The sequence below is a fragment of the Tachypleus tridentatus genome, chromosome 12 (assembly GCF_004210375.1).
Source record: "Tachypleus tridentatus isolate NWPU-2018 chromosome 12, ASM421037v1, whole genome shotgun sequence".
NCBI classification, from domain to species: Eukaryota; Metazoa; Arthropoda; class Merostomata; order Xiphosura; family Limulidae; genus Tachypleus; species Tachypleus tridentatus.
In genome coordinates this window covers 47205581-47219598 of record NC_134836.1, presented here as the reverse complement: position 1 = coordinate 47219598, position 14018 = coordinate 47205581, and the positions used below count along the sequence as shown (strand labels likewise).

Sequence of the window (14018 nt, the reverse complement as noted above, 5' to 3'; positions counted from 1 at the left end):
GGACAATTTTTTTTATACCTCTGTCATCTTATGATTGATTCAAGAACTAATTTCAGTTTTGGACTAACGATGTCAAACTCTCTCGGTTTATTATTTAAATGACAGGTCTGAGATTATTTTACTATAATCCTACCTGAAATAGTTACAAGTGTCGTGACTATTGAAGATCTTTTTCTTGTTTCTGTGCACAAGAGATAATAAAATAAATAAGCTTTTGGAAAATTTCATTGTTAGTGTGATTCTCCAAGAACATTTTGCTTTTGTTGATAAAGTCTCCAAATTCTTGTTCTTCTCTTGGATGGATTTTGTAAAGAGAATATACTGCTAAGATGTTTTAACAGAGATATAAGAGTACAATATATGAAATAAAACCAATACATTAGTATTTCTTCCACATTATCAATTGGATATTAAAGGTCTCGCAGTCAGGTTGTACTATACCTTTGACATGAATAAAATAAGTAAAATATTAAATAATAAAATGTTAACTTCATTCGTAGTAAAATTGAAAGGTCTGTCAAAAACAAAAATAATTGTTTTGTTTGTTGCAATCAAACTCTACATTTCTTTAAAAATCTATAAATTTCGTTTTGTATATAACACGAACATTGCACACTTCAGTTATCTTCAATGTACATACTCATTAATCATTGATAAATACAAATGTTTCGTCCAATTAACCTTTATTCTGAAGAAAGAGATAAAACGTACATAATAGGAAGTTACATTCAAAGTATAATTTACAATTTATGACTTTTGTTCAAAGAAATGTTGATATAATTTAGAATATTAAACTTAAAATGTTTGAGTCTTTAGATAAATCATTCATTGAAATTAAAAGAGGCGCGGAAGCTTGTGATGTGGAACGTTATTTGAACTTTAAACAGACGAATGTAAACAACAGCATCCAGTGTAATTATGTATGTTTATTTGCAATTAAGTACAAAGATACATAATAGGATATCAGTGCTCTACCCACCATGGTATCGAAACCTGGTATCTAGTTGTATGTGTCTCCAGACACATGTCGCTGTGCTAGTAGGGAGCATAATGTTAGTATTTTTTAATTAATGTAGGTCAGAAAGGATTCGGTACAATTAAAGAATCTAAACTATTTTGAAATTCATAATTCTTGTTTACTTTCATTTTATATTTTGAATCTTTTTATAAGTTTTACATACTTTGTGAACAAACCAATGTGTTTTTGAAAATTCAAAAGGTCTATCCACGCCATCTTTCCTGAAAATAAAAATAAAACACTTTGAAAACACAACCTATACATTTTTAGTAACGTTATTTTTCTGGTAAAATATTGCAATTGTTATAATAATACATAAATAGAAGGAGAACAAAAAGTGAGCTTATATCGAAAATGTTGTTAATTTATTATATCTTTTATTAAATAATAGAAAAATACGTAAAACTGTATTTTTAGACCGTACTCGGCGAGATCTGCTCATATATGATCTCAAATCTGTAGCTTTCATAAATACATAAACGTTTCATGATTTAGTTACGTATTCTCATAAAACGTGATCTTCATCTGTTGTAGATTCTTTCATCTTATTACCATTAGTCTGCAAAATGATTAAACATGTTTCTCTACAATTGTGAAGTCGTTAAAAAATACCTTAGAAATAAGAGAACTGATGATATGAAATAGTCAGGTCAATCACCTGTTATCGATCCGATTGAAAAATAATTGGCTGAGTTTAGCTGATTGAAGAAAGATCGCAAACCAAACACGGAATTCCCCCAATTAATGAATTTGTTTTTGTTCCACTACTTCAACAGAACATGGTATTTTACATTTTCATAATGTTTTCCTTCCTCTACCGTCAGTTTCAATATTAAAGTGAATGACAAGATTAGCATATAATTTGTTTTACAGCTTAGAGCAATGCTCCACGTCAGACTATCTTCGTTCTGTCCACTACAGAAAGTCGATCCCTGAATATTTACAAACTTACCCATGCCACACTGAGGACAATGTTATATTACAAAGTTCTAAATTGTTTTTCGCAAAGCAATCAAATGTCTAAATGCTGTAAAGTTATTTTAGTAAAAACTGCCTATTTATATTGAAGACTGAATCTTATGTATTTGTGGACAATCATTTGATCGACTTTAAATTCGACTAATTTTTTGCTTTAGCTCTTTGATGATTTAACGACAAAATTGTGGGTCTATAACAATAAAAATCGACTTTCGATTCCCAAAGTGGACATCGCACAAATAGAAAACATTGTGTAGCTTTGCACATAATGATATATTTTGTTCTCAGGCAGAATATACAAATGTATTGAATACAGTTGTAGGTGAACCAGATAAATAAATATCACATAAATCATTATACTGAGCTTTTTACTTTTGTTTATTTCCTTCAGTGATCACATTTTATAAATACTTTATAACATAACTAATTATTCTCCACTTTTTCAAGATGCTGTCTTCTTAAAACTTCATTATCATTTGTTGACATTCTTCTACAAATTAAATACCAAAGTATATTAAACACCATTTAAGGTGTCTTACTTACAAAGTAAACATAATATTGGAAAATTATAAGTTCAGTTCACTAAAATTAATTAGTTTATTATTTAAGTGTTATGTAACAGCTTGTTTAAAATCAAATATCTGAGCTTAGCAAGTAAAGGAGCCACATTTTTTATTCTATCTTTATGCGTCAAATTAATAAAAATATGTTATCTTAACTTAGAGCTGAAAACGCACCTTACAAATTGGACAACAACGGTTTGGAGGCGTAAAAGTTTTTCCACTTGGACAAGACGATGGGTCAACGTATGCACATCGAACTACTGCACAGTTTAGTCGTTTACATTCAGCTGACCAGCTAAGTGATTACAAAGAAACAAAGGTTTCTAATACATGTGTAAAATTATTATTATACCGCTATAGTGTAACATTTAAGGACGACAGTGACGTTGGTTGGTCAACGAGGATGTTTATCTACTAAACTATCTGTAGGCCTAGATACACACACACATAAATACACACTCAAAGCCAGATTATATCATTCAAACATTTATCAAGCCTTTCTTTAAATTCTCTTAAATTTACTGTTTCCACTGCGTCTGAAGAGAACCCATTTCAAGAACCAATTATCTTGCAAGAAAAATAACTGTCTTAGATAAAGACGACTCTAACCTGCAAAGTGTTGAATTTATGTTTTGTTGTCTTATCAATCTGACGATTAAGTTGGAAAGAATGTGGTGCTTTAACATTGCTAGTTCTCATAATAATCTTAAGTACCTTAGCTATGTTTCTTCTAGCTCTTTAATTTTCAAAACAAAACAATAACCTGTTCTTTTATAACAAATTCTACCCCAGGTAACATCTTAGTAATCCTTCACACCATTTACAACAAAACAATGCTTTTCGTAAGATAATGAGAGTCTAGTACTAGACACAATCCTACAGACGTAACATAACGAGTGACGTATACAATGAAATTCTAACCTCTTTAGACAAATTAAATATTTTCTGAGAAACAACCTAAAAGACCAATTGCCATACATCTTACACACACTCAACCATTACACAATATTTATTTTCTTCTAGAACACTGTTAATATAATTCCCATTAAAATTATTCTACCAAAAATGAACAAAAGTTCTGATAATTAGTGACAATCTTATTTGACTGAAATCTATTTTGAACAGTCCTTTCTTTTCTCCATCTAGCCACTTTCACCTTAATGAGCCAACTAACCCCATATAGACTCAAATACACACATACCATTGAAACTAACTTGGCAAATTTTTTCTAAATATCAAGATGCGTCAAATTCATACACTTATCTTAATGTAATAAGCAAAACCTCTTTAAAAATATTAAAAGATTTAAGGAAAACTTTCTTCTACTTAATTTTGCACTTTATTAAATGATGTTGAAAAACCTTCATCATTAATAACTCAAACATATAGCTACAGGGTGAATACTTACCTCTCTTGAAAACAGAAGCAACATCAGTCAACTTATAATCGTTTGTAATCTGCCACAGGTAAAGATGACACAATTAACAGAAAGTGACTCGCATGTACAACGTGTAACCACCTTTAAAACACTTGGAAAAATGTTATCGGTCGGAAAACACTTAAAATCATTTAATTTTCTCGATATTTTTTTTCTGAAAGAGTTAGTTTTAGTCTACTATTAGGTCCGAAAAACGAAAGTGGTTATGAGTGTATAATTAGATTACTTAATGTTCGCTGAAATTAAATCTTATTTTTTGAAAGAAATATATGTTTAAACCAATATTATATTACACCTTATGTTACACTTTCTAAAATAATTGCAAGTAGTGAACTTGTAGCAACAAACTAAAATATTTTCATTAAGGTTTCCAAGAACTCATTTAACCATTAAAGAAAAGTAGTTGGATGAATTTTCAAGTTGCATCTTAGCAAAATCTGTGCAAATAATTTTTGGGAAGTCCTATAATTATTTTCTATATATAACTCAATGTTAGTAAAATTACTAACATTCAAGTTTCCCGACTATAGTTGTATTTAATAAACGTGACTTTTTTTGTTTTTGAATTTCGCACACACTTAGACGTGCTATGTAGAGGGAAGGCAGCTTGTCATCACCATCCAACGCCAACCCTTTGGCTACTCTTTTACCACCGAATACTTGGACTGACTGTTAATTTAAACGCCCCTTAGGGCTTAAAGGGTGAACGGAGATTCGAACCCGAGACCCTCAGATAACAAGTCGAGTGTTTTTAATCACCTGGTGCCAAGCCGATGGTTATTTTTCTTTATTTGCTGCTTCTCTCAAGTTTCTTAAAATAACTGGAAAACTTACAAGCGTTCAGGAATAGCTTAAACTTGGCAATAAGTTTCATTAAAAGAAGAACAGAATTCATAGAGAACACTAGCTAGAGAAAAAAGTTAGGAAGAGGTCAGTTACTTGACAAATATTTCGCTTGTTTAATAATTATTGAATTTAATTGTATGCAATTACTTGTCAGAAATATTTGATGGTTGTAGAAATGCAAAATCTCTGCTAATAGTTAAAGAATAATCCATCTATCCTTTAATTTTATTTTTCATTCTTTGTATCTTTATTATCCTTTGAAGGATACCAAGAACTTAATTATAAAAATGTAAACTGTTATTTTTAGAGATTTTTGAAGATGTAATTATACCTTAGAGAAAGAGGTGTATCATAATTAGGAACTGGTACATATATAAGATCTCAGTACTTTTCTGAGAAAAACATTTCACATCGCAAATGTTTGCTTCAAACTATTATTTAAGTTTTTGTCATCCTTTATTCATTGTGAAATATTTACTAGGAAATCAAACACGTGATATACTTCAATCCAGCTTTCGCAATTCCAGTCGTGTGTGTGCGAGTGTATTCGTGCATGTATTCATTTTTACCATAATTACACATACATAAATATAATTTACACTAATATTTTCTTTGTACGATGTTATCCGATCTCCGCAGAAAGACTTGCTTGTTTGGTTTAGCAGTTTTCGGATCAGAATTATCACCAAAGAGGGAAGGCAGCTAGTCTTCACCACCCACCACCTACTCTTTGGCTACTCTTTCACCAACGAATAGTGGAATCGACCGTAACATTATAAATCCAACACGGCTGATAGGGCGAGCATGTTTGGTGTGATGGGAATTTGTACCCGCAACCCTCAGATTACGGCTCGTTTGCCTTTACCACCTGGCCACGCAGGGCACAATAGAAATGGAGAATTGCTGGTTTATCAATATATTCCATTCTACCTATGTCATAATGACTTGCTATCCGTGTTTATATTAGTCGTTAAACTCAATATATATATCCTTTGTTTTAAAGGAAAATTCATCCATCGGCTTCTGATGAGCTTCTAAAACAGTTTCCATATTCATTTTTTTTATGCGAGACAAAACCCACCCTGAGCAGAAAATGTTTTTTTTTTCCAAATTGCTTACGCCTAAAGTAAATGGATAAAAGACCTATTTTTCTCTTCAAACTTTGCTTTTGTGACCTGGGTAATGAAATTTTCAGTGTTACCCATTTTCCATAACATACCAGGCAGATTAAGTGCTGATAGAGAATTTTCTCGAGCTTACAAGAAGATAAGAATTTTCAAGATTGTTGTTGAACTTACGAGAATTTTCAAACACATTTAGAATTTTCTAGAATTTTCCATAGTAATAGATATTCAAGGGGCTCACCACTCACCATTTCAGTTTAGTTCTAGCTTTCTAAGCGAACACCTAGATCTATGCGATTTTATCAGAGATTACATCAAGAAGCTACAAGCATTCTTCAGACGCATTCTTCTATGTATGTGGCCAATTTATGAAGACTAGAGCGAAAAAGTACTCTGACAGCATTTGTTAAAATGTTCGAGTCCTACAAGGCATATTTTGACGTGCCTGTTGAGTGTGAAGACAAACCCAGGGTACCTCATTTTATCTGCGAGCTCTGCAAATAAATCTCTAGAAGGTAATACGCAAAATGTTTGTTTGTTTGAATAGAAAAAAATTGATATTATACAAATTAAACCTTTTAAAATTTAAATATTTTAAATTTATTTTTAATTTCCAGAAGTATAAAAAATATTACTATTTTTCACGAACCTCTTACACTAGTTGTGGATGAAAAATTTATTCTCCATAATAAAAAATTGTATTTTACTCCCATACAGGATGGTACATGGAGGAAAAAAAAAAGCCATTAAGTACGCTATTCCAAGAATTTGGCGTGAACCTACTGACCACTCAAGCAATTAGTGCTTCTGCATGAGGGCCCTCCAAACCGTAGGGCTGGCAAGAATGCATCTGCTATCAAGTATCTGGACCTTCCATCACCTATTGCCCCAGTACCACACTGCCTTGGGCTCCCTGTACTCACTCCGCCAGAGGGAAAGCAGCCATCCTCAAAAGAGAGCAGGAAATTAAAGAATGAGGTAGAGGTTGAAGATCCAGATAACAGTTTCAGAGGTGCAGCTGGTGAGAAAAACTCATATTATCCCAAACAAAGAGACATCTATGACTTGATCAGAGATCTTGGTCTAATAAAGTCGAATGCTGAGACAATTTGGAGGGTGATACGTTAAAGTGATTTACATTACATTCGTAAATCTCGAAAACCACTCACTTCTAAACATTTTTGTATATCTTTAGTATATATACACGTAAATCTTGATTCACATGTTTTATTCAGATCTTATGCAGCGCTATGAGGCTTTAAATATTTTTTTAAATATATGACCCCGCTAGAACAGCGGTATGTCTCCGATTTGCAACGCTAGATGTAATCTAGCCTAATGCAAATTTGCTATAAGAAAACACTACCGTCAAAACTCATGTAAGTGAAAATGTGCAAATTCGCCCGTTTTTACATAGAAAATAGGTTAAATTATAAATTTCATTATCCAGGTCACAAAAGCAAAGTTTGAAGAGTTTTATACTTTTAATTCACTGTTAGGCTTCAGCAGCGTATAAGATTTATTGTAGATATTGATAACTTAAAGACATTGTGACGAGTCATTTGCGATCAAGACATTCACAAAGCTATGCATAATGGTTGTCTTAATATGCCATAGGCAATTTTTTTTCTAATTTTATAACTATAAATTATACAAGTTTTCTGTATTACGTTTTCAAAATTAATTATTTTAAAACTTATTTAATGGCTGTTTAAAACCAATCTATATGATATGAATAGCTTTGCATTATGAAACACCCAACAACAAATTCAAATAACTTACAGAATGACACAAGAAAACGGAAAGCAATGTCAATGAATCCTCCATACCTTGTTACTGCTAGAATACACAGAACAGAGAGCATGAGATGATGGACTTTCATTTCAAGACTTTGTAGTTTCTTTATTCCTTCCTGGGCAAAATAAGTATAATTAATATTTACAAAACGTGAAAATAATGACCTATCACAATTTAAGAGATCAAACGTTGTAAAACGGTTGTTCTCAACTTCATTTTAGGATAATTACTGGTTAGATTACTAAATAATTTTGCTTAGTTTAGAAAAAAAAACGAAATTGGATTATCCTATGTATCCATTACGTGCAAACGAGCCCAGGATTCACTACATTTGAACAATAAATAATAACTTCGAAATGAGTGCAGGACAGGTGTTTGATAAAAATTATAAAATACCAGTGGTCTATTATTTGCTTCAAATGCTCTTTATGATTAAGAAAGGTCCTAATTAGCCAGTAAACCTCCTTTATATTCCCAAAACCCATAAGGACGCCTACCTTTAGTATGCCAATATTGATACCAATGGCCTTCGAGTATGATTGAATTCAATTTCGAAAACTCTTTTGTAAAATAAATTCATTATCCTTGAAATTTTAATTCCTAAATATCTAAATGACATTCTGGACATGTCTTAGCCCCATAGGTACCCCAAAGAAATAAGGATATGAAACACATTGACACCACACAAAGTCACATCGAATTCACCTGCCAAGGTTGGTTCTGCTATCTCCAAAATCTTCCGAAGAGTTTGATAGGGAAAAGATTCACAAACGCATTAAGTGATAATACAGGTATTAGTGTTTGTTTTTCAAATATCTTCTGAAACGTTGCTTTGGTGAAATGTTGCTCATTAAACAATGGTAGGTAGTAAATTATGTAAAGTTTTTAACGTCTGATATCAAAAATAAGCATTAAGACCTTAATTTTGTTTGTTTCAGTGACTGTTTTGGATATAAACAAAAATGATTATATTACATTCATCTGGACTACTCTTCTACTAACCCACTGATTGCGACTGATCTTAGCGCGCGCAAAATGTTTGCAAGACGTACACAGTACAGATCACTCTGGTATTTAACTGCCGGAGGCGGATCGTACAATACGGACGATCAGCAGTCAATGAGCTAATAGACATCTTGCTGCTGATTTTGATAATCTTACTCCATGACTTATCTACATGCTATACAAATAATCAACAGGCTTTATCAATTTGTATTAGGTCAAAAATAGAGCACCATTTGATTTTGCGAGGGACTGATACTGTTTTAGAAGCAGGTGCATTCATTGGGTGCACACACCTGTAGAACAAAATAGCTTTCTGGGTGTTTCTTATTGCACCAATTGATGTTGTGATTGTAAGTGAAATACTTATAGTATAACAGCTTGGAGTCACTGATATCCAATTGTCATGAAAATAATTAATCAAATGCCATTGAACCTGGTAAAAATATACCAAATACTTTTCGGTTCTTACAACGCTAAAATCAGGGGTTCGATTCCCCTCGGTGGGCTGAGCAGATAGCCCTTTGTGGCTTTGCTATACTAAAAAAAACAACACACACACACACACACACACTTTTCGGTTCTCGTACATAAAAAAAAATCATAATTGATTTAGTGTTTCTTTTACGACACCCCAGTGGCATAGCGGTATTTCTGTAGACTTACAACGTTGGAAACAGTGTTTCGATACCCGTGGTGCGCAGAGCACAGAAAGCCTGTTGTGTATTTTTGTGCTTAATTTAAAGTAATTTTTTTTTCTCTAAGGATTGAGATATTTCCAACATCCTTGTTCTTAGACACCGTTTAGACAAAAGGAACATTAAACACACATCCTGTCATTTTAAAATAATCTGAGTTTGCTACACTTTCCGACACTCTGGAAAGTCAGTCACTTTTTAGACATAACCTGATCTTGAAACCCATCGTAATATATAAACTCCATCTCAACTTTTTTGACAACACTGAAACGGTGGTATTATGCATTATTAGTATAACTACATATCTGAGCATATGACGAATCATAAACTATTTGACAGTTATTTTTATATTGTAGTCTAAAAATAAAATCCCCAATTCTATTAACTACTAGCACCACAAATACAGACGTACACAGACCTAGTTACACGCAATTAATTGCTAACACTGAGTAATCTGTTAAAGTATTCAAGTACATAGCAGCATCAAATAATATTTAAAATATTCCTAATTCGCATAGAGTAGAAAACCTGTTTCAAGTATAACTTTCATTCTTCACGATCACACATAAACTATTTCTCACGTAATATTTAGTTAACGTAAATGTACACGTGTACACAAGTTTAAAGGATTATATCAAGTTGGTCAAATTATCGTACGCTAAAATTTGAACTTACATAATTATTACTCAAAACAATAATTAATAAATACAACATACGATATACCAAAAATCCTACATAGCTACTACCATACCTCAATAACCTAAAACCCTTCTCAAACAAACGTTGAAATGAATAACTTACACAACAACACGTTTACTAACATCGACTAAACAGCTTGCAGCTGCTTATTATTATAACAGAAATAATATAAGCGCCATCTATCTCAATAATAGTTTCACATTTAGTAAAATAAATATTAAGCAAATATCTGATGACAGGAAACATTTGAGATTATTTCCAAAGCAGTCACATTTTATAAATTAGTCTTTAAAATATTTTATAACACCAAACAGAAACATTATAAAAATTATTGCTTACTTATAAATATATCACAAAAAAGACTAAGGTCAGATAATATTTATAACAATATAAATAATGTTTATTTGTTTGTTTTATTTTTTGAATTTCTCGCAAAGTCATAACCACCCATCACCAATTCTTTCGCTGTTCTTTTCCCAACGAATAGTGGGATTGGCCGTCACATTATAAGTACATTTGATCTACTTTTCGAAAACATTAAACCAAGTAGAATAAGTTGGGATATGTTCAAACTTTTTGAATTATCATAAATCTCATCCTTTTTGGGATTAGAAATAATAAACTCGATATGGTCAAATGGTTAGGGCGCTTGACTCGTAATGTGGGGGTCGCGAGTTCAAATACCCTTCACACCAGATATGCTCGTCCTTTCAGCCGTGTGAGCGTTATATGTAAAGATCAATCCCGCTATTCGTTGGTAAAAAAGAGCCCCAGATTTGGCGGTGTGTGGTGACGGCTAGCGCAGATAGCCCTGGAGTTGCTTTGCGCAAAATTCTAAACAAACCAAACAAATCCAAAGAGTGAGGTGTGATGACGTTACTCTGTGAGAACTTGTAAGAAGAGTGAGTTGGAGCTAAAGTTTAAGATCTTTCGTTTTACAAAAAAAAAAAAAGAAAACTTTTGGAATTAAAATCCTCACGATATTCGAGTTCAATATAAAGAAAGTTTGCACAGATAGCCTGTTGTATCTCTCAACTGTGATGTGGCACAAAAAGTAAAATTGCACAATGATGCTAAGAATATCATGCGCATGGAAATGCTACATTTTCAGATGTTTCCTCCAGAAGTGCCACTATATACTAGTGTTTGTAAACTCACACTAACTCTTCTAAATTTACTACTTTAATGTCAAGTGCACTATATCCGGGTTACAAAGGATGTTATAGAACAAAACTCATCTCATCTGGAATACTAGTTACTTCCGCAAAAAAATCCATCTTTTGATGTAATAACATTTCATTAGTTCACTTTCTTACATAGTTTCATTAATACCTGTGATAAATGTGCGAAAAGACAACAGTGGCACCTCTGATGGTAATATGTGATATATGAGGAACCATGTGGTATGATACGCATGATACTCTGAGTTTAACTTGTACAATTTCACCCTCTTGTACGATACTGTTGGTAAGATAATAAAAAATGAAATACGACATTTTATCTTCATAATCACCTTCTATATTAAAACAGAAATTAGTTATATTTATACATTGTTTAAATTATTATTAATTTGTCTGAAAATATTGTTTATTTTTGTCTTTTGAATGTGTGTTTCATGTCGTCGCACATCATGACTGGGAAAACATAAATGAATAAAAAGTGGTAATTTATTATACAAGGTTTATACAATCCATTAATATTATTTTCATGTGCCACTGGTGTCTCTTTTTCAGTCTTTTTGTAACGATAGTGGTTAACTGATAGGAATCTCATACAAATGTGCTTAAAACACCAACAGAACATATGACCAAAAACCACTTCAGATAGCAGACGTATTTTTGAAACAATAGTTAAAACTTTCCTTGCCGGTAGTTAAGATCACCCACACATTGTTAAGAAACACAATAAGTGGTTTCGCTGTTGTAGACAAAATAAATTTACTAATGTTTCACATCATTTTAACAATTTCATAGTTTCACAAGTCACAGTTGTGTATTTACTGCAGGCACGGCATGGTCCAGCGTGTTACAGCGTTCGAATCCCGGTTGCACCAAAGATGCTCTTCCTTTCAGCAGTGAGGGACAAATAATGTGTCGGTCAATCCCATTATTCATTGGTAAAAGTGTAGTCCAAGAGTTGGCGGTGGATGGTGATGACTAGCTGCCTTCCCACCAGTCTCACACTAATAGGCCTGGCATGGCCAAGCGCGTAAGGCGTGCGACTCGTAATCCGAGGGTCGAGGGAATATATTCCATTATGACTCCTGTTTAAGTTTATTTGGATAATATCTATTGCAGTGTGGAATCTCAAAGGAATAGTGTAAAGAATCTGAGTTGTTTTAAGCTTAATTCGACCTCCTTAAGTTTTCTTGCTGTAACATTTTCCAAGCCCTTCCTTCATATCTGCCTTTAAAAAAAATCAATGTTTTGCGTGCGCGTTAGTTAAAACTTGCGGCTCGTGCATGTTACAATGCATTGATTATTCGCGCCCGAGTCGCAAAACATGCTCGCCCTCCCACCTGTGGGGTGTTACGTTGTGTCGGTAAATCCCACTTTTCGTTGGTAAAAGAGTAGCCCAAGAGTTGGCGGTGGTTGGTGATTACTAGCTGCCTTCTCTCTAGTCTTACACTGCTAAATTAGGGACGGCTAGCACAGATAGCACTCGAGTAGCTTTGTGCGAAATTCCAAAAGAAACAAACAAACAAATTAGAAACGGCAACGTGAAAGGTTCTCGATTTTTAGGTTGCTTATAGTTACTTGAGTCGCTATTGTTCATCGTTACTCGGGTTTGCTGTCTCAACATTGATTTTTGCGAATATGTTTTAGCAAGTTTTTAACCATGGAAGTTTGGCATGGTAGATTTTTCCTAACAAAGTGAGTATGTATTTATCATTTATTAAAAATGAATATAGCACTATTTAACATAGGTTTGCTATTCCTGGATAGTTGGTTTTAAGATAACTGTTGTAAATGTTGTTCATAATTGGGATTTGCATTAAGTGTTTTCTGTTGTCTAATTTACATACAATATTGATGTCGTCCTATTCTAGCAAACACTTATGCACAGCTGTTTAAGAACACAAGTGTCATGTAGACCTAAGGAGACAAGAATGTAAATGGCTGTTTTCGTAATGGATTAAACTGTGTTTTATTACCTTAGAAGAGATGAGTGAGATTGTTTTGTTACTGCTCACCGTTTGTAACATGCGACACTGATTAAAGTCGATCATTAAATTTTGGTAATATAATCCTTGCCTTAAAGCTGTCCTTTAAGAATAAGTTTATATTTTATCTATAGTAGTTGCATAACAGTCCCTAATTTGGCAATGTAAGACAAGAGGGAAGGCACCTAGTCATCACCAGCTCCCACCAACGTTTGGGCTACTCTTTTATCAACGAATAGTAGGATTGAGAGTCGCATTATAACGTCCCCACGGCTAATATGACGAGCATGTGTAATGTGAGGGCGATTCGAACCCTCGACCCTCAGATTACGAGTAGAATTATTTAACCACCTGGTCATGCCGGGCCGAGGAAATAAGGGACAAAATTATATTTTATGTGGAAATGGAGTAACAGAAGAAATTTGTATTTTGAGAAAATAAGGTAGATACTATTTTCAGTAATTTTTTGTTTATTCTTATGAGCTTCTTGTTGTAAGTTTGAATAATATAATATTTACATCTTGATTTAACTTGTTTCTTTTTTTATCTACAGTATTCATCAGCTTTATCAGAGTCAAAATGGAAATTTAAAGCTCATGAAAATATTATAAATGATATTTCCAGTCTGTTGGTTCACTTTCTAGAGTCGCTTGTTGCAGGCTAAAAAAATTGAATCTTTATTATTCACTTTG

General features: G+C 32.9%; 1 long non-coding RNA gene across 3 annotated transcripts; it reads right to left on the bottom strand.

Annotated features, from left to right (window-relative positions):
* Positions 1–906: 906 nt before the first annotated feature.
* Positions 907–10364, bottom strand: LOC143233210 (uncharacterized). Of its 3 annotated transcripts, none has more exons than XR_013018029.1 (4): positions 10266–10334; positions 7797–7879; positions 2734–2854; positions 907–1239 (listed from the first exon to the last, which is right to left on the bottom strand). It is a non-coding gene; the product is annotated as an uncharacterized LOC143233210 (long non-coding RNA). The 3 variants fall into 3 exon arrangements; XR_013018030.1 differs by having other exon boundaries at positions 10216–10292; XR_013018032.1 differs by lacking the exon at positions 907–1239 and adding an exon at positions 2357–2486 and having other exon boundaries at positions 10266–10364.
* Between the last annotated feature and the right edge of the window lie 3654 nt (positions 10365–14018).